The following is a 24,220-nucleotide window of genomic DNA, read 5'->3' as shown; positions in this document are numbered from 1 at the left end:
CAAACCTTTCCCTCACATTCACTGCAGTCTGCCAACAACACCACACAGGAGAAGTAATGGACCATGACAAGTGAGGGAGGAACTACTGAGATACCATCACACCTGTCTGCTGGTTGGTGACATTGACTCAGACTACATGGTTACTGTTGGGTTCACACAGAAGTCAATACTAGCAGCAGAGAAACTGAACAGTGTTCCTTTAAGACTGAAATGAAAAGGTCATGTAGTGATCCAAGGTCAGAAAGGAACCTGAAGAGGAGCATAGATGTAGAAAACCATCAGGTCAAAGCCAGACTCTGAATATATAGAAGAGTCAATGTCCTCAGTTCCTCTGAAGTCACATGATTTAGTAGAAAGGCTGCAGCACAACAGACGCATGCGCACTCTCCTCTGAAGACTAGTTGGTGCTGTTTGTCTGGACATGTATGATTTCTGCTAGAGACGTCATGTGACAGAAACCTAGAACATGATGCAAACCACTGCAACAACCACAACAGCAACGTAGAGAGCTTCCAAATGAATGAAGAGCATGCAAAGTGTATATTTCACATTTGAATATCAATGATTAAACTCCAACACTGCATGAAGGAGCGTCTCTTTACTTTCTGTTTGTAGTGACACAGTTCTTTATGGTTTGATTATCACCCATCGCTCCACCTCCATCGCTCCACCTCCGTCGCTCCAACTTCCTGATTGATTTAGAGCTAGCGGCTGAAAGACAGACGAGTCGTCACCGTCAGAGACTTTCAGGTTTATTTCAGTTTTATTTCAGCTTTATTTCAGCTTTATTTCACGTTTATTTCAACCTTCCACTGAATGTGATCTAGTCAGGTTGATAGATTGAAGTCAGGTAAACAGAGGAGGAAGAAGAAGACAAGATGGCTGCTGGAACATCTGCGTCTCTCTGCATGACTTTACTGAGCGTCGTCCTGTCTGTCTCTGTCTCTGCTGGTGAGTTGCTATGAATTTTTATTTATTATTATTTTTTCACCTTTTTAGTGAACTTGTTTCTAACACATAAACATGTATTTTTGTTTTACATGTATTTTTCAAATTTTATAACAGCTGTCATCAGGCGAGAGGCTATCGTAAATAATTAATAATTATCAAAAATTATAATTTATTATTAAATAACTAGATCACTTCGGGGCACCACCCTTCTGAGAAAGGAAAAAATAGCCATCAAATCAGTCTCATAATATATACTTAACTGTCAGTCTGGTACTCTGATTAATTAATTAATTAATTAACTTAATAACTATAACTAAAATAACCACATTAATATGTAGTGAAGGAATTTGGAGTTCTTGAGAGTGTAGAGGTTGGCAATATTCACTTGTGCAACATTAAAGAGACAGCAGGTATGTTTAAAAGACATTTATACCTACAAACATACGATCTAACTACAGTGTACTTTATATAGGTGTTTGTGTGTGTGTGTGTGGGTGGGTGGGGGAGTCAAAATGGCTGCTGAGGCCTTGACACCTTGAGCAAGATGGCTGATGAAGTATGGACACGCAGACCATATACATATAAACATAGACACCTAATTGACTGCTGCATTTACACATTCACACACGAACAGAAAACCAAAAACAACGTCTGTAACGTTCTGAGTAGTTAATGTTACAGACGTAGCTTTTAGTTCCTGTCAGTTTCCTGAATATATATACGTAGCTATGGCACCATCTAGTGGCTCTACAATTACAAAATACAAAATAATTATAACTTTTATAACTGTCCTTCCATCCTTCCAGTTTAGGAGGATTGTCTTTTTAGTGACTGTTAAAGCTATAGCCAGTGAAAGTGTATTGATGACGTTTGTCCAAAGTGTCTGAGTTGGTGGGCAGAGCCAGATGGTGTGAAAGTAATCATCTATAGTGTTTGTTGTACAGTGTGGACAGATGGTATTTTCTACCATTACCCATTTTGTATAACATGTGTTGGGTAAAGTGTACTCTGTGCAAAGTTTTATATTGAATAAGTTGTAATCTGGAGTTTTGTGACATAGAGAAGGTGTTATTGTAGATGTGTATCCTGGTTGTAATATTTATGGTGGTTCTCAGGTCTCTTCCCAGTCTTTGATGGTTGGTGGGAGGTTATTATCTGTCTTTATTAGGTCTTAGTATATTTTTGAAAATGTTTCTTTCTGGGTGGACAGTACTTTTTACTTTTATTTGATTTAACAATGGGGGTATTTGCAGAGTGTTGTTTAATATATTAATTTCCTCTTTTAGACAGTGTGTTAGTTGCTGCCAATGTTATAATGCTGTTAGTGTGTCATGGGGTACATGTGGGTCGTGATCAAATATATATTCCAGATGTGTTATTCCTGCTTTTTTCCATGACTGAAAAGACAAGGGCTTATTACCAGACGTGTTGAGGGATCTCCCCTAAACATTCATCTTTGTCGACTTAACCAGGACGTTGGTCACGTCAGTAATAGAGGTGTGTGATACCACTAGATTTGGTATCAATGCAATACACGGTAAATACAGGGCCAGTATCACTGATACTTTTGAATAATGCACCATTAATCTGAATCTGAATGAATGTTCATGACATTTAAGCCTTTTGGATTATTAATCAGTTAAATACAGTACAGAATTTGGGCAAAGTTTATAAGTAAATAGAAAATATTTATTATTATCACAATAAAAGTTTTAGTTCAGAACCAACACAGAAAGATCACTTGAGGACAAAGGGCAGAGTACATTATTTATACTTTCTAAGTTATCAGTGTAACAAATGACCAGCTGTTAATTATTATTAACTAATGCTGACGATGACTAAGATATTATCTACCTGGATATTCTCTCCAAACTGAAAGGCCTCTGCCTCTGGGTTGGGGGGTGTCGGGGCCAGGGGGCGGGGGATTTTTCGCCTCCTCTCTCTGTTTCTGTATTTTCTTTTCCATCTGCTTATTGTGTTACTTCTGTATTTTACAGCCTTTATACAAATAGAACAACTTGATATCGTTTCATTTTCAGCCTGAAACTCAAACCAAACAGCCCTACTCTTTCTCTCTGTCATTCTCCTGCTCTGTCTCTGCAATACTCTACTGCTGGCCAGGCCTGGCAGGTAGTGGTGGGCGGAGCTTGGTTACCTGGCGTCACGGAGTCATGTGACGGTACAATATCACACTCTGATTTATCTATTAATCCTAGACCTAAGCAGAGATTTAATTCATTTGAAAGTCTTCCTCTTAGTCTTCCTCATCCAGACTGGAAAAACAAAAAACACTTCTTTCTGTTGTGTTCATGTTCTCCCTGTGTCTGCGTGGGTTCTCTCCAGGTTCTCCAGCTTCCCCCCACCGTCCAAAGACATGCTGGTTAGGTTCATTGGTGATTCTAAATTGGCCGTAGGTGTGAGTGTCTCTCTGTGTTAGCCCTGTGATAGACTGGAGACCTGTCCAGGGTGGACCCCCCCTCTAGACCAATGACAGCTGGGATAGACTGGAGACCTGTCCAGGGTGGACCCCCCCTCTAGACCAATGACAGCTGGGATAGACTGGAGACCTGTCCAGGGTGGACCCCCCCTCTAGACCAATGACAGCTGGGATAGACTCCAGCTTGGTTGGATTTCCACCAAGCTGTCAGAGTCACTGCTATAGAATGGTTTTGAAACCGTTGTGTTGTTTGATTGACCTTGTAATAAAGGGGAGATCTGATATTGATATTTCTTGACAGTCGTATTGTTCTAGGTCCAACCAGGGTTGGGGCAGCCAGTCCGCCATAGTCTCTTGGTTTCTGCAGGGTGGAAAATTTGAGTCGTGATTTTTTTATGTTTCCAGTAGAATTTATTTATGACAGAGTCTATTGCATTAAACCATTGAGATGTTTGTTGGACTGGGGTCATCTTAAAAAGGTAGTTTATTTGAGGTAGAATGGACATTTTTTCTGCTGCTATTCTTCCAATCAGTGAGATGGGTAGACTGTTCCAGTAAGTGAAGTCTTCTTCTTTTATGTAATAGTGTGAAATTCAAGGAGAACAGCTGTGACAGCTTGATGGAAACATTGATGCCAAGATACCTGATGTTACCGGTTAACTGCAGCATTCCAGCCTTCCTGACATATTGGAAGATTACATTAGATTTTGACCAGTTTATAGAATAATCAGATATTCTAGAGAATGAGGATATGATATTTATAGCTTTGGGAAGGGAAGTTATGGGGTCTGTTAGATATAATAGGATGTCATCTGCATATAAACTGATTTTGTGGTGGGAGGGGTGTGTTTGTTTTCCTGTAATGTCTAAGGCCTGACGAATGGCAGCTGCAAGAGGTTCAATGAAAACAGTGAACAGTATCAGAGACAGTGGACATCCTTGTCTTGTGTCCTATTGCAGTGTGAAGCGCTGTGATGTATAATTATTTATTACTGATGCTGAAGGTGAGTTGTAGAGAGTTTTAATCCACAGAGCGGACGACTCCACAGAACCACATTTGTTAATGGTGTTGAGCAGGAAGGTCCAGTTGACTTTATCAAAGGCTTTTTCTGTGTTCTCATTTTCTGTCACAAGAATGCAGTGTATTGACCTGAATGAATGTCAAAAATATTCGTTCGTTCGTTCGTCGTCTTCCGCTTATCCGGGTCCGGGTCGCGGGGGCAACAGCTTCAGCAGGGAAGCCCAGACAGCCCTCTCCCCAGCCACTTCCGCCAGCTCCTCCGGAGGAACCCCCAGGCGTTCCCAGGCCAGACGAGAGATGTAATCCCTCCATCGTGTCCTGGGTCGGCCTCGAGGTCTCCTACCGGTGGGACATGCCCGAAACACCTCTCCCGGGAGGCGTCCGGGAGGCATCCTTACCAGATGCCCTAGCCACCTCAACTGACTCCTCTCGACGTGGAGGAGCAGCGGTTCTACTCTGAGCTCCTCCCGTATGTCCGAGCTCCTAACCCTATCTCTAAGGCTGAGCCCGGCCACCCTACGAAGGAAACTCATTTCGGCCGCTTGTATTCGTGATCTTGTTCTTTCGGTCATTACGCAAAGTTCATGACCATAGGTGAGGATTGGAACGTAGATCGACCGGTAAATTGAGAGCTTCGCCTTTCGGCTTAGCTCTCTCTTCACCACGACCGACCGGTTAAGCATCCGCATCACTGCAGATGCCGCTCCGATCCGCCTGTCGATCTCTCGCTCCCTTTTACCCTCACTCGTGAACAAGACCCCGAGATACTTGAACTCCTCCACTTGAAGCAGGACCTCCTCCCCGACCCGGAGTGGGCAATCCACCCTTTTCCGACTGAGGACAGTGGCCTCAGACTTGGAGGTGCTGATCTTCATCCCAGCCGCTTCACACTCGGCTGCGAACCGCCCCAGCAGGAGCTGAAGGTCGTTGTTCGATGAAGCTAAGAGGACCACGTCATCCGCAAAAAGCAGGGACGGGATCCTCCGATCACCGAACACAACACCCTCCCCCACCCGGCTGCGCCTAGAAATTCTGTCCATAAAAGTTATGAACAGAACCGGTGACAAAGGGCAGCCCTGGCGGAGTCCAACCCTCACTGGGAACAGGTCTGACTTACTACCTGCTACACGGACCAAACTCACACTCCTTTGGTACAGGGACTGAATGGCCCTTAGTAAGGAGCCATCCACCCCATACTCCCGGAGCACCCCCCACAGGATGCTCCTGGGGACACGGTCGTAAGCCTTCTCCAGATCCACAAAACACATGTGGACTGGTTGGGCAAACTCCCATTTCCCCTCCAGCACCCTAGTGAGGGTAAAGAGCTGGTCCATGGTTCCGCGTCCGGGACGAAAACCGCATTGTTCCTCCTCGATCTGAGGTTCAACCATCGACCGGACCCTCTTTTCCAGCACCCTGACATAGACCTTGCCAGGGAGGCTGAGGAGTGTGATCCCCCTATAGTTGGAACACACCATCTGGTCCCCCTTTTTAAAAATGGGGACCACCACCCCGGTCTGCCACTCCAGAGGTACTGCCCCCGATGTCCACGCAATGTTGCAGAGGCGTGTCAACCAAGACAGCCCTACAACATCCAGAGCCTTGAGATACCCAGGGCGGATCTCATCCGCTCCCGGAGCTCCACCGCCTCGGAGTTGTTTTACTACCTCGGCGACTTCTGCCCCAGAGATTGGATGGTTCAACCCCAGGCCCTCCGGCTCTGTTTCCTCTATGGAATACGTGTTGGTGGGATTGAGGAGCTCCTCAAAGTATTCCTTCCACCGCCCGACTATATCCTCAGTTGATGTCAGCAGCTCACCACCCCCACTGAGAACAGTGTGAGCGTGTTGCCGCCTACCACCCCTGAGGCGCCGGACGGTTTGCCAGAATCTCTTCGGAGCCGATTGATAGTCTTCTTCCATAGCCTCACCGAACTCCTCCCACGCCCGAGTTTTTGCCTCAGCGACTGCCCTCGCCGCAGACCGCCTGGCCATCCGGTACCGGTCAGCTGCTTCAGGAGACCCACAGACAAGCCATGCCCTGTAGGCCTCCTTCTTCAGCCTGACGGCTCCCCTCACCTCGGGGGTTACCGCCGCGACCAGCACCAGCGACCTTGCAGCCGCAACTTGCAACAGCCGCCTCCACAATGGCGGAGCGGAACATGGCCCATTCGGACTCAATGTCCCCCACCACCCCCGGGACGCGGTTGAAGCTCTGCCGGAGGTGGGAGTTGAAGACCATGTTGACAGGTTCCTCCACCAGGCGTTCCCAGCAGACCCTCACTACTCGTTTGGGCCTACCAGGTCTGCGAGGCGTCTTCCCCTGCCATCTGATCCAACTCACCACCAGGTCAAAAATATTATTACATGAAAAAAGTTCAATACCTTGTGGAGGTTGTTGACTCCCCCCTTGTTCTTGTTATAATCAAGGATGATCTGGGGCTTGTTGTCCTCAGTGGTGTGTCCCAAAGCAGAGTGCTCATGAGAAGCACATGTTCTTCTCTCTGTGGGGCAGTAGGAGACAAGAGAATACGTCCTCTTCATCATGCTGTGTGTGTGTGTTGTGACCTGTAGCAGTACCAAATATAACCAGGTCCAGCTGAGCCTGGAAGACAACAGGAGGGTTAAAGTAGCCCAGACAATCACAGCATGGTTCTCCATGGTGTAGGATAATGGTACCAGGTTAGAAAAGTGGATGGTCACTGACCAGAGCCTGTATCTGTGTCTCTATATGTTGTGTGCAGACAAGTACTGTAGTATAAGTAGTAGTGATACTAGCTGAGGATGCCCAGTTGATTGGAGTCAGTGATCCTGTCTCAGTTCCTCAGAGGAAGTCAGTCTGATGATGGAGGTCAGAGGTCAGAGCAGCTCCATGTGTTTGCTGCATCATCAATCCTTGTTGGATCTTCTTCCATTAACTTATTGTTTTACTTGAATCTACCAGCTCATGATTTCTCTTGGTTCTATTCATTTAGTTTGTTCATTTGTTCATCCTCCTCTCAGCAAAAATTCTGAAGCCTTCTCTATTGAACTGATTTATTGAAAGTGGTTTATTCAAAAGTCTGATTAACTGAATCACCATCAAACATTCTGCTCTGTCTTGTTTCCTTCAGGACAGACAAACATCAGAGCTGATCCTGGACAGAATGTCTCTCTACCATGTAAAGCTCTGAACAATCATCCTGTCATAGTCGTAGAGTGGAGAAGAACTGACCTGGAGAAAGAATATATTCTTTTATATCGTGATAAGCAGTCAGATACAACACACCAGCATCCATCTTATAAGAACCGAGTGGATCTACAGGACAGACAGATGAAGGATGGAAACGTGTCTCTGATTCTGAAGAATGTGAAGACAGAGGACAATGGAACATACGAGTGTCGTGTTGTTCAGAGAGAAACAACCCGCAGGAAGAGAAGTTTTTTGGACTCTGACCCCATCATCACCATCAGACTGGAAGTAGTTCCAGCAGGTGAGTGAGTAGAGTTGATGTCTGACAGCAGTTTGTTCTTCACTCATTAGCTACCTCACACCTCACACCTGATTCTGTTGCTTCTGTCTGCAGGTCACACAGCTGGACACCAGGAGGACGGAGGAGACAAGGATGGAGGAGACAAGGATGGATCTGTTGGTCTGATAGTTGGACTGATAATTGCTGGTGTTCTTGTTGTTGGTGTTGCTGGTTTTCTGATCTTCAGAAGATATAGACATCGATACCAGCCTCCTCCTGAACAATCAGCTGATCCTTAGCAGCTTTAAATGTCTCAGATCAGTTTCCAGCTGAACTCTGAGTGTCCTGCTGCTGTTTCTTCAACAGGGGGCGCTATAGGTGACAACTTTTGAAGTATTCACCAAATCCTTATGAAACTTAGCAACCCTCATTATAATATGCTTGCTTGTGATGTTACTTCTCATGGAACTTTCTCAGTGTTATCTAATGTGATGTCATGTTCAGACAGAATGTAATGAAAGGAGCAGTTTGTCTTCATCATCATCATCATCATCATCATCATCATCAGTGTTAGTGTATTTGTTTCAACATTAGCCTCGTTATTAGTGGTGGGTGGATCGATCCAAAATCGATAACATCGATACCAACATTGGTATCGAGATTGATCAATATCAATGTAATGAGATCAATACTTCAGTTTCAGTTTCTCTCGTTTCATTAAAGAGGCGACCTGACTCTATCTAAATGCTGCTGTTATCACAGAGCAGAGAAGGCTCATTTTGCTCCTCCTCCCCTCTCGTGTGTTAGTTGTACCATCACGTGACTCTGCGATGCCAAGTGACCAAACACCACCCACCTCTACCAGCCAGGCCTCGAGCTGTTTGGTTATATTTTCAGGCTGAAAATGAAACGATAGCAAGTTGTACTTGTAATAGATTGAAGTGATTTACAATTGAAGTTGTCACACTGTGGGCCATTACGGCAAAAGACTGTTAGCTGCTGTGTTATGTTTTGGTTGGCCAACACTTTTTTGGATGTGTTTACTGAGCCAAGCGGCACCTGTAGTGGGAGTGTCTGTTGCCGGAAGTTCTAAAAAGTAAAGAAGTGTTCTGAAGCCATGCCGGCCTGATTATTGTCTCCTGCACAAAACACTACAAATGGCGACGAGGACTTTGAATGAAACCACTGCGTGAATGGACTAAAAAAGTCACCGTGCACTGGTCGTAGTCGAGGAAACAGAGTTTTGTTTGTTTTTTCGCGGAGGAACCAGGCACGAGACTAGCAGTTAGCATCGAAAAAATCTGCCATGGCTGTGTAAATCGGTCGTGTGGATGAATACAATGACGCAAAGGAGGATTTTGAGTCATAACGCAGTGGCGGCTGTTGGTCTTTCAAATAGGGGAAGCCCAGTTTTGTAAAATTGGCCAATTATTACATCATTAAATTTAACAGGGTTATTAATTAATTCTCCTTATATTGTATAGGCCTATGTTTATAGTTATTATTAATTAATTACAGTGCATGAAAATACACTCTACTGTTATCAGAAGTGTTCTTCGTATTATTATTATCATTCTTCTAACCAAAATTCATTGAATTAATTCAGCTTGAATCGTTTAATGTAGAAACTTCATTCAACTTTTAAGCTATCAACTTTTAAACTACAGTGGGTGCAGCTTGCTAGCTGGCTAGCTAGTTTACCCCCTACAATTGCAAATAAACCAACTTTTTAAAACTGAAATAAAAACAAGTAGCAAACTCAGTAATATATATTCACGATTTTATTTTGACAGATGGAAATAGTGCGATATATCGCAACAGATAATGAGCAGTAGCTTAGTTTTAACCCTATGGTATTACTGTAACTTCACTCGCCAAATATCCGCATGGGACTGACCTTAAATCCTTCGATGCAGAAGTATAGTCTTAAAGCGCTGTCAATCACGACGAGTTCCAGCCACGTTAACAGTTCATCCAATCATCATACAGAAGCTCAGCGTCCTGGTACATCCCACTGCCCATTCACTCCCTGAGACGCCCGGCTTCCCTGGAAGTGACGATTCTGGAGCGTTTGTCCAATCAATGTCTAGCTTTGTTGCCCTGAGATCGGCCCATTCTGAAGCCCCATTGAAAGTCATTGAAGCCGAGCCTCAATGGGTTTTTAAACGGACCGTGCCATTACAGCAATATGAGAAAAAAAATCACGATAGACGAACGGCTAAAACTTATTAACGATTGTGTTATTATAAGAAGTAGCCATGAAGTCGATCATGTTCTAGCACATTTTAGTTTGAGTAGTAATGTAAATTCGTAGTATTTGACGAAATTGCCAGTGATAATTTAGGGGAGGCTGAGCTTCCCCTGTAGTCTTAGAGCAATCGCGTCTGCTGGAACGTTTGGAGCAGTGGATGTTGGCAAATGAGATCAAGGATGAAAAAAAGTGTGCGTTTTTCTCTCGGTGATTGGGGCCGATGCTTATAAGCTGCTGAAGAATTTGGTGTCGCCGACAGTACCGAGTACTATGCCGTATCCTGATCTGGTGAGAGTACTGAGCACGCATTACAAGCCGGCACCGATTGTAATCCCGGAGCGATTTCGTTTCCAGAAGCGTAACCAAAAAGAGGATGAAACTGTCTCGGAGTACGTGGTCGCGTTGAGGCAGCTTGCAGCTACCTGTGATTTTGGACAGTACCTGGATGATGCGCTGAGAGATCGTTTTGTAAGTGGACTACGCTCGGATGCCGTGCAGCGCAGATTGCTGTCTGAAAAGGATCTAACCTTTCCGAAGGCTTGTGAGGTTGCCATAGCAATGGAACTGGCGTCAAAAAAATCAATGGAGTTTTCTGGACACAGCGAGCCTCATCAGGTAAATGCGCTATCAAGTGCTAATGCTTTTTCTGACAAGGGGAGGAAAGGACAGTTTAGACGAGAGAACAATAATAAAGCACAAAACAAAGGCAAAAAGGGAGTAAAAAACGACTTTGGGACACAACAGACATGCTACAGAGGAACACAGTCTCATCCCTAGTCGTCACATATTGACGCTTGGTCACTGACCCCTGTCGTCAACATTTGAAGCAGAAGGTACCCCCATTGCGTCGCTCTTGGACGACTTGGGCCGCCCATAGACCTGAATGTAAATCCCTCATCGTTGCTTTTCAACGCATAGGGCTGTCCAATAGACTTGAATGTAAAACCCTCACCGTCGCATTCTGACGCTGGGGATCGTAGCCTAATAAGCAGGCTAAAAGCTGTTTTGATTCCCGCTCTATAGCTGTTAATACGTCACTTTATTAAGTTTTAATATTTTTCATGCTAGAAAGTAACAGTGCAGATCCCCAATATGTGATCAGTTTATCCAAATTACGTTTGGTTGGAAGTTTGCTCCGATGTTCTCGGAGAAGTGAAGCGCCACCTGCGGAACCAGGCGCAGCGAGTCATCTCAGAGACGAACGGCCGGCCTCCTAAGGTGATCCGCCAGTCAACCTCCGTCGTCATCCTGGGGTAGAAAACGAGTTTATTAGTGTAAAAATACTACCCATACCCTCAAAGTGAATGCTAGTAATGCCGTGTTACTCAATGCATTCGTTAAACCTGGTACATTTTGATCAGTATTATTAAAAGAAGGCTTATGAGGTCGGCAGAAAGTCTAGTGACGTAGTTGGACTCATTCCATTCCTGTCTATAGCTGTCCGCCGTGAATTGGCTGCGTTCGGTTTCTGCCGCTCAACCAAGCTACAGCAAAGCTTCATAATATTTTCAAATAAACGACTCAAATGCAGTGTTGTGTGTCATTTCTTAACTTAAAGCAACTATAATCACTGCCGTTACAAGTTCGGCTGTAGTAAATATTTCATGTGTTCGGCAGATAAACCAATCCAAACCCTGCCTACTATAAGCCTACTGAAGCGGGAGAACCAAACTGCATTGCTGTTTGGCGTAAATCTATATTGCGCGGTTCTAAACACATCCTAAACAAACTCTCTTTACTTTTTCTTTACCTATATCGACTTAAAGCAATGTCATCGCTAGTTCGGCAATACTAGATATTCGATGTAATCAGTATATATATCTTTTTTACAACCCTATTTTAACATATATGTTTGAAAACTGAAAAAACTACAACTATCACGTGACTTGGTATCAAGCTATATGTCGCAGCTCAAGGGATTTGTAGTTTCTACCATGATTAGTGATTTCCTTGAATAGGAGGTTATAAATAATAAAATGAATACATAGCCGGGGGTTTAAGGGTGTGGGAAACACATTTCTTACCAGAATTTAAGCATATAATTGTCAAGTGGGTGAAAAGATACCATTTTGGATAGCACTCCCACTTTCTGTCTATATCCACTAGGTATAGTCACACAGGCACAAAAGGCAGAGTTCATAAGCTTTCTACAGCACTTTGTCCCATGTCTATAGCCCCTTTTGATGCAGAATTACAAGCCTTCAAAAATTCTCAGAAGTCAGGGTTCAAAGGTCAATAGTTCAAAGAAGGAGTCAGTTACAACCCCTAAACTAACATATGTTATTCCCCAGGTTGAGACCTTTCCCACAATATCTTTATTATAGTCCTACAACAAAGTATGGATTTTCCATTTCATGAACACAGCTGTGCCCAGGCTTAGATTCAGAGAGCCTTTTGAGGGCTCAGCCCATGATATAAGTATTTTTTTTTAAACAATGAGGAAAAATCATGTAAGGTTATCATATCTGACAGATTTACAACTGAATTAGTAATTTATATTGTATCTGCTCATTTGTTTTTGCCAATTAATTCCACCAGACATCTTGAACCTGTGTGTAAACTAAGATCACAACAGCTATTTGTCAAGGGACTTTGAGTAAATCAGTTACACATACCGTTGTTATGATGTCCAATAGGTCATTTCTGACATCTGTGTGTTTCAATGAAAAAACAGCATCTCAACAAAACACTAATGAGGATATGTGACAGGGGGCATTCCTTGATTTCAGAATATTGTAACTTCTATCCTCACCTATAGTGGAACTACTGGTTCACAGCTTATGCCTTTAACAATAAATGTTAATCAAAACTAAATCAATTCTGAGTAATTAACAAGCAATATAAGCACAAAAATTCAGCTGATGGGTAAGAATGTACTTCTCAATGACATGGGCTTGTCTTTTATGCTGGCTAAGCTACTGTAATGGGTGTGATTGGATGAAGTTGTCTGTTAACCCCTCACCCTTTTTAGTGAAAACAAACCTATTCAGGCTGCTAATTTATAAACTGTAAACAATCGTGAAACTGAATTGAATGGAAATGAACACAGACAGAGACAGGTGGCAGGTATTTTATTTTAAAACATTACCAGACATTAACATTTATCATTCACGTAGCCAGGGTGGTTAGCACTGATGCCTCACAGCGAGAAGGTCACCGGTTCGAATCCATGGGCCGACTGGTTCCTTTCTGTGTGGAGTCTGCATGTTCTCCCTGTGTCTGTGTGGGTTCTCTCCAGGTTCTCCCGCTTCTTCCCGCCGTCCAAAGACATGCTGGTTAGGTTCATTGGTGATTCTAATTGGTCATAGGTGTGCACGTGCGTGTGAATGGTTGTCTGTCTCTCTATGTTAGCCCTGCAATAGACTGGTGACCTGTCCAGGGTGTACCCCGCCTCTCGCCCGATGACAGCTGGGATAGGCTCCAGCAGACCCTGCGACCCTTAACAGGAATAAGCGGGTACAGAAGATGAATGAATGAATGAATTCATGTAGCCTGTCTCCTCAAAGATCAAGCAAAACAGATCATAAAGCAGTTATATCAAAGAATATATAATAACTGTCAGTCTCCATAACTGGCATACAACACAGCAACAATAACAAAATCACTATGACAGTAACAGTCTATTTCAGGATGTTACCTTTGAATGTTGTCTTTTGGCTCCCAGGAGTTTTTCCACTTTGTCCCACTGCAAGACAGACAGATAGACAGCATTAAGTATTACTGTTAAATTGCTTTAAGATTATTGGAAAATGTACAACGACACATTCCTCAGGTATGCAGATATTTTGTAATCATAATACCTGGCTATGTATGCAACAGCCTGTATCTGAAGATGACGCGATAAATTAGTGTAGCCAAGTTAGATAAAAAGGTGCATTATGTAACACAGTATGCATGTAGTACACAATCTAGTATGTACATTGTGTACTACTTCACTCTTTTCAGGTTCTCAGGGACCATGCCTGATTTCAGACATAGGGCAGTTATATATTAATATATTACTTAACTACTTCAATACACGCTTTGTCTTCAGAACAATAGATACTGTGATTGGTAAATTAAGTATGTAAAGTATGATAATAACATTTGAAAAGCGGCTTACAGACACCAATGGACACCTGTCTTATTTGTCTGTCCTTTTCCATTCCAGGTTTTCACTTTTTAAACAACTTTATTTAGCTTTAGCAACATGGTTACAAACATGATATTCACCTGCATGTCCTGACGTCTTCTAAAAGTCATATTTACGTAACTGTTATCATGATAGCTAGCTAGCTAGCTTACTTTTAAAAAAATAACTTTTGGCTAGTTGTTTTAATGTAACGTTAGCTCTTATAACGTTAATTATCCCCCGTAGTAATTCTAGATAGTATACTAGAAGGCGAATCAACATTGAAACGAGCTGACAACATGTTATATTGTTCTCAAATGTTAAACACATTTGCTGTACTTACCTTAATTCGTCCAACTATGACATACCGATGTAGTGGATTAATCCCCGCAATCTGCAATACTCCCCTGGTAGGAGCGCTAGTGCAAGAAACTGCAAAATACACATTTGTAACACAAAATAAATCGCCAAAAAACAATGCGAATGCATTCTATTGCAAGTCTATTGGACAGCTTTATGCGTTGAAAAGCAACGATGAGGGATTTACATTCAGGTCTATGGGCGGCCCTAGTCGTCCAAGAGCGACGCAATGGGGGTACCTTCTGCTTCAAATGTTGACGACAGGGGTCAGTGACCAAGCGTCAATATGTGACGATGAGGGGGTGAGACTGGGTTGTACAGATGTGGGGGAAGACACTCAGCACGTGACTGCAGATTTAAAAATGAAAAGTGTCATACCTGCTCGAAAATTGGACACATAGCCCGTGCATGTAGAAAGGGAAAAGCCACTTCTCAAACTCAGTATGTAGAAGCTGAAGGAAGTACATCCAGAAGAGATGAAGAAACTGAACGTTTTGGAGTGTATGCCATATACTCCACCTCAAGCTGTGAAAAGGGATATACAGTTGATGTCGCACTGGGTGATAAGAACACAACAATGCTACTGGACACAGGGTCAGCTGTGTCAGTGGTATCTGAGGATTATTACCAGGAAAATCTGAACAGTTTCCTTTTAAAACCAGCCCCCAGGTTAAAGCTGAAATCATATTCAGGCCAAGGCATCGCTGTTCGAGGATACATCATGATACCAGTACAGTACGAGACACAAAAAGTCACTCTGCCTCTGGTCATTGTGAAAGGAAGTAGACCAGCTCTGACTGGTCGGAACTGGCTAAAGAAACTACAACTGAACTGGAAACAGATTTTCACCGTACACCGGGTGCTAACACAGACTGAGTGGACACCAAGAGTCAACGAGGTGTTACAGCGCCACCAGGGAGTGTTCTCAGAGAACCAAGGCTGCATAGAGGGTTTTAAAGCCAAAATCCGCATAAAACCTGGCACCACACCGATCTTCTGCAAAGCTCGCCCAGTTCCTTATGCATTAAAGGAAGCAGTAGAGAAGGAGCTGGACAGGTTGGAAAAACTGAAAGTGATTTCAAAGACTGAGAAAAGTGAGTGGGCCTCTCCAATAGTCACCGTGCCAAAAGCAGATAAAACCATTAGGATTTGTGACGACTACAAGGTCAGTATAAATCAGTGTATGGAAGAGCAGACATACCCATTACCTAACACAGAAGATTTGTTCGCTACCTTAGCAGGAGGAACATCATTCAGTAAGCTTGACCTCTCTCATGCCTACCAGCAGCTGCTTTTGGATGAAGAGTCAGAGAACTACTTGACGATCAACACTCATAAGGGCCTGTACAAATTTCATTGTCTCAGCTATGGTGTTTCCAGCGCACCTGCAATTTTTCAGTCCGTTATGGACCAGATTCTACAAGGACTGGACCATGTGACATGTTTCTTGGATGATATTCTCATCACTGCTTCATCGGAGGAGAAGCACTTAAAAAGACTGGACGAAGTGCTCACACGGCTGGAAAAACATGGTGTCCGAGTGAAGCTGTCTAAATGCCAGTTTTTTCAGAGTAGTGTGGAGTATCTGGGACATCGCATTGACCGGGATGGCCTGCATCCCACCGATGAAAAGGTTGCAGCCATAAACAAGGCGCCCGAGCCAACAAATGTCACAGAGCTGAAGTCCTTCTTAGGTCTTCTTAATTACTACAGCCGTTTCCTGCAAAACTCATCCACCATCCCCCACCCTCTACACAACCTGTTGAGAAAAGAGGCTAAGTGGGTTTGGACTTCTGAGTGTGCTAAGGCATTTGAAGATGCAAAGCAGCTATTAAAGCAGAATAAGGTGTTAGTGCATTACGACACACGCTTGCCACTCAGGATTGCATGTGATGCGTCACCTTATGGAATAGGGGCTGTAATTTCTCATGTCATGGAAAATGGAGAGGAACAGCCCGTGGCTTTTGCATCGAGGACTTTAACTGAGGCTGAAAAAAAATACGCCCAAGTCGAAAAGGAGGCCCTCGCCATCATCTTTGGAGTAAAGAAATTCCATAAGTATTTGTATGGGAGGAAATTCCCACTCATCACAGATCACAAACCACTGTTAACCATCCTGGGACCAAAGTCAGCTGTTCCAACTTTAGCAGCATTAAGGATGCAACGTTGGGCTCTCATCCTCATGGCATACAGCTATGATATTGAGTACAGGAGATCAGCTGATCATGCGAACGCTGATGCTTTGTTTCGCCTACCCAGAGCCTCAGTCGACAACACAGGAGAAGAGGGAGGTATTTTTTACTTCTCAAACTTGGAGGAACTACTAGTGTGTGCAAAAGACATTGAGAGAGCCACTTTATGGCGAGGAGATGTTGAGGCACTTCCACCGAGCTTGCCCTCACCAGTGGTTGAGAATGTGCCACCAGTAACTATGGACTGTGCTTTTCCAGGTGTTTTGCCTAGTACACCAGTGAAGCTAACACCACCTACTGTTCTCACTAAACCAACCTAACAGGTTGTTGAGGTGTCATCATCACCCGTATCATCACACACAGCAAACAAAAGCTCACATGTGAAACGCCGGTACCCAGAGAGGGTCTGTGTACCTCCTCAAAGACTGTCTCTCTAAATTACAGTATATTTAAATCTGCACCGTGAATATAAGCTGCCAAGAGACATTTTATGTTGGTGGTAGTGTTGGGCCTGGGTACTAAGGTACTCAATATTAGGGTTTGGCTATCATGAATAATTAATAATTATCAAAAATAATTATTCATTATTAAATAATTTGTCAGGTTCAACCAGCCTAAGACATACAAAATCTTATACACAAAGTTAATGCCTGGTTCAATTAACCTGAAACATTCAGAACACCACAAAGAAGAAGAGAAAGACAAGAGGGTTAGATTTCTTACTCGCGAGGAGAACGGACAGAGACACGCTGTTACAATCTCATGCCGTTCTGAAGCGTGTTCAGCCGTCTCCTCTCTTTTTATTTCCTTTGGGTGGTCCCTAGTTACAGAAGAAGAGTTGCAGCACTACAGGAAAGGGGGGACACACAGCTGCAACCTCTCAATCTATATTTCTCGTTTCTTGTCTGCACACGCCGCTCCGTCCTTGACCGCGCGTCCTGTTCTCAGTCGTTCCTTCATTGTTGGGGTCCGGCTCCTTTTTCCTTTGGCTCCGTTTTTCTTGCATCTGGCGGCAATCCATCTTGCTCTTACATTCCTAAGAAAACAACTTCTGAACAAACAGGCAGTTCTCACACACACTAAAATAGATCAGTGGTAATACTTCTAGGTAATGTAATACTTTTAGGTAATAGAGTAAATATGGGATAACTTATATGCATTTATTCCAACATAATTGGATCCGAATTAACAGATCACCTCGGGGCACCACCCTTCTAGGAAGGGAAAAGATAGCCAATCAACCTGCTTAACCTGATTATGCACCACCAGGTTCAGATCCCAACATTCCCCCCTTTGGTCTCACAATCTCGCTCGATGCGTGGTCGTGAGAGCACAAGTATCCGTGCGTAATCCAAGTAGGAAAGGTTCATTCATAGTAATGACGTCTGGGCAGTCTGTTAACCAACTGGGCTGTGGTAAACGCTAACTATCTTAGCTAAGCAAAAACAAAATCATCAGGTGAAAAAACTGAAATACACATAAGCACATTGACATTTACTAACAGTGTTAGTGAGAAAGAGAATAATGCCAGTGATGTAAATTGTTAGGGTAAGATACAGAAAGAGAGTGGCACCTACAATGATAAAACCATTTCCAAATGTCCAAGAGTTTTGTGGTTTACTCATTGGATCCTATTAGAATAATTATTATTCAATGCAGTACTCGGTCTGATCTTAACAGAAATAACAATTTTGTCCTTCATGCAGATGTTGCTGCGGAAGGATGTCATCACATTTTGGTAGTCAATGGCTGTATCATTGTTCGAATGTGTCCTAAAATATGTGTTGAATAAGGACATGTATGACTAGCAAAATACTACCAAGGAGTTGGTTCAGGTGTATTTGCAAAGTTAGACAGTGGGTCTGGGTCCAATCAGAATTTAGGCTTTTCTCCGCTAATAGTGGCAGGTGTGACTATTAGTGAGTTGAAACTATGGAGTTTGCTGCTGTTGCTAACAAATCAACAAGTTTGCCTACTTAACTGCATAAAAAGTAAAGTACTTCGTACATACTGGCAGTACAGGGATGGACTGTGCTATTATTTCCGTGAGGAAGGAACTCTGAATCTGAGGTGCTTTAAGTTCTTCCGAACTTGTGGCTCAGGGCTGTAACGCTCCGTGCAGCCAGAGGCACAGAGGTATTCAGAGGCATTGTCACTGTCTGCTGAATTATGATCATTTAAGCTGCACTCAGAGATGCTGCGATCATCATCTGAGCAGTCTATTGGCTGATCATACTGCTGGGCCATAATTTCAGAATAAGGCTTTCTACAGCTCCGACTGTGTGAATGCCTATCTCTGGGAAGCTGGCGGACATGGCGGCTACGCTCAGTGTCCCTGTGTGGCCCTTTATCACCCCCCTTTGGTCTGTTGTGAGGGTGATGTTTAAAGGTGGTAGATTGGGATGATGCCTTGGTGGTTGAGCTGGAGGGCTCAACTGTCTTCCCTCTTGTTTTGGAAGTGACAACAGTTTCCCAAGCCACCTGTGTCATCTTCCTGATGTCCTGCATGGAGGGGTCACCTTGGTGTGTCATGAGTGCAACGTGAGTACGTACACATGGGTGCAGGTTCTGCAAGAATAAGGACTTGAAGGTGGAGCTTTCTTCTAAGCCTGGTGCATTCTTGCCCTGAAAGTACACATGTCTCAAACGTTTGTAATAATCTCTGGGATTCTCATGACGGGTATGTTTAATTTGGAGGGCTGCAACCATTGAGCCAATCTCATCTTCACATTGGCTTAACGACTGTGATGGGGAAAGACAGCCTGATTTAAGCTTTAACAGTTCCTCTTTGTGTGCACAAAGATCTGACTCTGCTGAGTGCAGGTCTGCTAAGTAGCGCATAGCTTTCTTATTGGCCATTTGTACCTCATGGAGGAGACAAGCCGTTTGCGCTTTAAATGACTCTACCTCCTTTTCTAAGGCTGCTTTGCTCTGAGAGGCAAGGCTGGATTGCCTGTGAAAGTTCAGAAGCAAACATCTTAACAATGGGCCTTTGGATGCAGTCTGTGCATCACACCTGTCCTTCAGCAGAGAATCTATCTCATCCATGCACTCACTGAAATTCAACTTGCTAATGAATTCAGGGTAGCCTGGGATTAGGCTCTGTGCAAGGGAAGAAATGAATTGCTCTACACAGGGGTTCTCCATTGTTACGTGGGATAGAGGTAAGGTGTCAAAACAACTACAACAACAACAAAGCAATGGGGTTAGCAATGCTATGCTAAGTAGCTACGTAGCTTCTAAGAGAGAGGCTAGAAAGGTAGCTATGGCACCATCTAGTGGCTCTAGTGGGCACAACAAATTTGGTAACAGTAAATGGAAATTTACTCACCAAAACTCAAATGCAATAACTGAAATGCAGGGCAGTAACAGTTAGAGACGTGATTCTTAAAGTTAACTTGGGCTGGAATGCATGGCAGTAACAGCTAAGTATATAACTTATTTTTCACAGGGCTGGTAGCACACTGTGGCTCTATCTCAGACTCTTTATCTTACTTAGGCTGAGATGCATGGCAGTAACAGCCGGGCACAAGTTCTTTCACACAGGGCCGGTGGCACGCTGTGGTTTAATTCAACAGGGGAGCACTTAACTTAACAGGAAACCTTGACTGAATTGCATGAATACGTGGTATTCGAATGCAGAAATTCTTACTACGAAAAGTAGGTTCAACTTGTATTAGCTAGCAGCAAGAGCAACTCTTAATGCAGCACAATGGGGACCTAAGACGGTAGTTATTAATAACGAATTATTAATAATTTATCAATTTATGAGTTTCATAAATTATCACCACACTGCATGGGCGGACTGGCGTACGGGGACACCGGGGATTTCCCCGGTGGGCCGGTGGGCCTGTGGGCCGGCCCATGGGAAAAAGAAAAATAAAGGGGGAAAATAGTCTATCGCAACGGCCAACAGCGTTGTGGTCCGCTGGGGGGCTGGGTCGGGCGACTATTATTGTGATAGGCTATACCTGTGTTCACGTGTCACTGCTGATAGCCAATCACATTTCGTCCATGTGGGTAAGTCCCACCCATTCCCTCAGCTGTCACTTGTCAATCACACTGCGCTAACGGTGTAAGACAGCTTTGGTGGATTGAAAGCCAGTGCTGTCTATTTTTATATAACATTTTTATTGAAATGGGCTTATTGTTGTAATGATGTTGCCGTATACGGTCCTTTGGCTGACTCTGACCGGCCCGCGTAAACCTTGACATTTGTTCTCGACAGATCATCCGGACAGGGTTTTTGTTTTGTTTTTTTAGTGGTGTCCTAACTTAGAATGCTAATGCGGTGTTAAACATGTTGCTGTTATTTGGCTAACGGACACTTTCAGTGTGTCTGTATGTTAGCATGTATGCTAACAGACTGGTGTTTAGCTGCAGTGGTGTCGTCATTTATAGTAGCTTTCTGTTAGCCGTGTGTGCTACCGTGGAACAGTAGGCTAACAGATTTAGCCCGTTGTCTGCTAACTGGTCTGCTAACTGGTTACAAAGACGTAGTGACGCTGCTAACTGGTTACAAAGACGTAGTAACGCTGCTAACTGGTACAGAGCTACTAGGTCTTTATGTCAGAGTCTCCGTTAACATATTTTAGTATTTAGTGCTCTAATACTTGTGTCTTGAGCTTTTATTGGTCAACCGTATCAACTTCAGAGCGCTGCGCTGCTGTACCGATACGCTGAGCGGTTGCCAAGGCAACCATGAGACGCTGACGAGTTTGTCAATAAAGTTGGGAGGAGGAGCTAATTGACGTACCTGTCTGACGCACGTAAAATACCTGCGGGTCAGTTCTGATAGATATAAATATTATCTACCCTGATACAGTTATGGGCCTTGAGTTTGACATGTGTGGTTTATGAATGATCATTTATTTAATATACAGTAGTATTAGACAATATAAATATTATATATGGTCATTTAAAAAAACAAATCATACTAATAGATTAACAGTTAATAAATAAATAAACTTGTTTATATTTTAAAAGTTCATTGGTACGATTTAATTTCGGATTTAATTAACTGTACTTTATAAGAGAATGTGTTCATTGTTAATAAAACATTTCAAGCTTTAAGAACTGCTTTCTTGATCATCCCTTTACTAAAAACACCAGCACTAAATAAAACATAACAATGTTGCGGACACAGGAAAGAGTTCAGCCTATTGGCACGGCCCTCCAAGATATTTTCTCATGTGGCCCCTTGAGAAAAATAATTGCCCATCCCTGGTATAGACATTTAGTGTCATTCAGTTCTAACAGCCTGGCAAATTCGTCAGCCAAATTTGATTGTATCAATGACCTGTTTGCATTAAAATCACTACATGCTGTAAAATCACTATACTGCTGTAATTATTTTACTGTAGGCTACTTAAGGGTTCAGGTTAATAATTACTATATGATTATGGTCCAGAACAACATCAAATGCAGTTTTTTTCATCAAGGTACATGAAACTTGTGTTGCCGGCTGGCTGGCTGGCTGGCTGGCTCACCGCGCCGCGCATGAAGTGGGCCGGTCTGTCAATGACTCCCGGGCCACTTCCCTCCCCCAGTCCGCCCCTGCCACACTGCACCTGTTTGTAAGTACAACTGGACATCTACTCCTGTGGTAGACTAGTGGAATTGAACGTTAAGACTGGCAAGTCTAAAAATTGTTCAAAAATATTTTTGGCTTTGGCCAAAATTATGCTGAAATTAATATTGCACAATTATGAATAATTGCCAACAGTACTCTGCCTCACACGGGCTGCGCCAAAATGTTGGGCCTGGGTACTAAGGTACTCAATATTAGGGTTTGGCTATCATGAATAATTAATAATTATCAAAAATAATTATTCATTATTAAATAATTGGATCCGAATTAACAGATCACCTCAGGGCACCACCCTTCTAGGAAGGGAAAAGATAGCCAATCAATCAAATCAGTCTCATAAATTGTACTAAATTGTCAATTTGGATTCCTGATTAATAATTAACTTAATAACTATAACCAAAATTACCACATTAACAACTAGTTAAAGTTGAAGGAATTTGGAGTTCTTGACAGTGTAGAGGTTGGCAACATTCACTCTTGTGCAACATTAAACAGACAGGTATGTTTAAAAGACATTTATTAACAAGAATAAAAGCAAACATACAATCTAACAACAGTGTACTATACTACAGGTGTGTGTGTGTATGTGTGTGTATGTGTGCATCAAAATGGCCGCTTGTTGTGTGTGTGTGTTAAGATGGCCGCCGGGGGCCATGAGGTCTTGAAGACAAAAGGAAACAACACATGGCCTGAGTGGGGACACTCAGGCCATGTGTTGGCCAGTTGATGTGGAATGTGATAAGGGTTTTACGAGGTGCCAGGTTAGAGGAAGAGTGGTTAGTTTAGCATGCAAGAGACCCTGAGTCTATGTGTTGTATAATCTAAACTAACATCAAATCACAATACTCAACCAACTCAATAAAACAAACATCACATCAAATCAAAGTTTAAGTTGTATGCTTAGCTCTAGCTTAATTATGCCCAGGTCATATTACCAGTTGGTGGAAAGTCCATTTCTGGTGTGTGGTTCCTTTAGCGGTTCCTGATGAAAGCCAAACTGGGAAAAGTTGCAGTCCTGGCTGTGTTCCTGATGGCAGACGTTGGAGGGAAACTGGCCGCTCCTCGAAGTTCTTTGATGTAGCTGTTAGCAGCTTGGTGCTAACTAGCCGTGTGGCTCCTGTTGTTGAGAGTTTAGCCTGTGAACCTTCTGTTTGTGGCTAAAAGAGCTGGTGTAGATTTTACAGCAGGATCTCGCTTCGCTGCTGTAAGGAGAACAGGCCTGAAAGTAGTTGCTCTTAGCGGACTACCTGGCATCCAGCTGCAGGGAGCAGCTGGAGAGGTGTTGAAGAGAAGAGTCAGAGGGTAAGAGAGAGAGTAAGAGAGGGGACAAAAGCCAAACAGCGCATTTTATATGACCTGGTGACCTCAGAGGTCACATGCCACTGTCAGCCAATGAACTGTTGAGTCAGTTTTCACACCTGGAGTGGGAACTGGGTTTTTTCCATTTGCCTTCCAAGACAAAAGCAGCCATGTGCTTAACCTGATTATGCACCACCAGGTTCAGATCCCAACAGTAGGAAGTTGATATTATGCTAAGATTGAAAAAAAAATTCAAGGGCAATATATTTATTTTTGTCGTGTGAGATATAAATGCACAGGTTAGTGGTTGCTAATTCTTCCTAAACTTACAAGGGTTTAAGTTATACAAATCTAAAAGGGGAGGAATGTAATAGATTGAAGTGTTTTACAATTGAAGTTGTCACACTGTGGGCCATTACGGCAAAAGACCGTTAGTTGCAGTGTTATGTTTTTGTTGGCCAACACTTTTTTGGATGTGTTTACTGAGCCAAGCGGAGTGTCTGTTGCCGGAAGATCTAAAAGTAAAGAAGTGTTCTGAAGCCATGCCGGCCTGATTA

The sequence above is a fragment of the Chelon labrosus genome, assembly GCF_963514085.1.
Source record: "Chelon labrosus genome assembly, chromosome: 1".
NCBI lineage: Eukaryota > Metazoa > Chordata > Actinopteri > Mugiliformes > Mugilidae > Chelon > Chelon labrosus.
The sequence above is the reverse complement of the archived record's forward strand: the minus strand, read 5'-3'. Positions refer to the sequence as shown.